Here is a 1,228-nt window from a genome sequence, read left to right as displayed (position 1 = left end):
AGGTAAAGAAGTTAATTCCCAGGCTTGGTCCTCCTAAAATTGCAATTTTTATTATTCTTTGTAAAGTGAGTAACACTAAAAGAAAGGCAACCAGACAAACCTTGGCAACTGTTCCCCAAGGGTTTTCCCCATTTTAAGCATGAAGAAGGGCAATGACACTGCCTTTCCTTTCACTTCCTCTTCCTTTTGTATTCTCCTCTCAAAAGCTTTCAACCAGCTGGAGTATGTTAACCCCTCATCATTTTAGATATGCAAAGGAAAATACAGATCTGTTCTATCTGCATGCCAAAATGCAGCTGAAGTTTAAACATAGGAGGGAAAAAAAAAAGCTATGGTTTGCTTAGTCAGTGAAAACTGCTATAAGGACAGTAAGCCTATCTTGTGAATTGCCACAGAATAAGAGGGTCGGTCCTGCTGTACATAAATGTATATATATATGTGTATATATATAGATGTATTGTATATACATGTTCAGGTAATGTTTGCATACTACTTTGAAGTGGCTTGTATATCAGCAGCAACATACCTCTCAGTTTGTGAGCCCATACTATAAATTAACCTATTAAAAGTTAAATGGTAGTAATTTTTCAAGGTTCACCTCTAGAAATGTTTCTGTAAAAACATTTCAGGAAAAATATCTTCCTCTGGCCAAAACAAGACTCAGTTACCAGAGTTCACCCTCTTCAGTACAGTTGGCTGGGAGATGGCAATTTAATTTCAAAATTGATCAGATTTTGAAATTTATTTCCTTTCCATACCCAAAACCCAACAAAATTTCCTGAGTCTTTTCTCAAAACAGAATTGCAATAAATAGGTGAATTTAGATACTTTTCTCTTACTCATTTGAAATAAACAAAATCTAGCTAATCCTGGACCTAAGAAATTTTCCTCTCTAGAGCCTTGCTAAAATTAACCTGTCTTGGAAACAGTTCAGCTTGGACAAAAATGGGTAGTTTGATGAAATTACAGTCAGCTGAAAACTTTCCTACCACCTCTAGTATGGGTCTCAGCAGTGCTGTCAAAGAAAGCTGTACAAATAAATGACATTTCAGTAACCAAGCTTAAATCAGATTTTTTTCCCCTGAAATTTTATTTTGTATTAAACAACTGTTCAATTGAATTTCAAATATAATGTTCCCTCTTGCTTCTGTGCATTACCTCCGTGAAAAAGTTAAACAAATTTACATTAAAATTGAATTAGATTTTAAATAAAAGTTTCCTCCGACCG

At 34.7% G+C, this 1,228-nt stretch overlaps 1 protein-coding gene across 1 annotated transcript in view; it reads right to left on the bottom strand.

Moving 5' to 3' along the window:
- The window catches only part of ATP10A (ATPase, class V, type 10A), a gene marked incomplete at its 5' end in the record, with an annotated part of 71,724 nt that overhangs the window by 6,070 nt on the left and 64,426 nt on the right, over window positions 1-1,228 (bottom strand). The gene's annotated exons all lie outside the window — the stretch shown is intronic.

Source organism: Cariama cristata, unplaced genomic scaffold (genome assembly GCF_000690535.1).
Source record: "Cariama cristata isolate BGI_N322 unplaced genomic scaffold, ASM69053v1 scaffold1307, whole genome shotgun sequence".
Classification (NCBI taxonomy): domain Eukaryota; kingdom Metazoa; phylum Chordata; class Aves; order Cariamiformes; family Cariamidae; genus Cariama; species Cariama cristata.
This window is presented reverse-complemented; position numbering and strand designations above follow the sequence as displayed.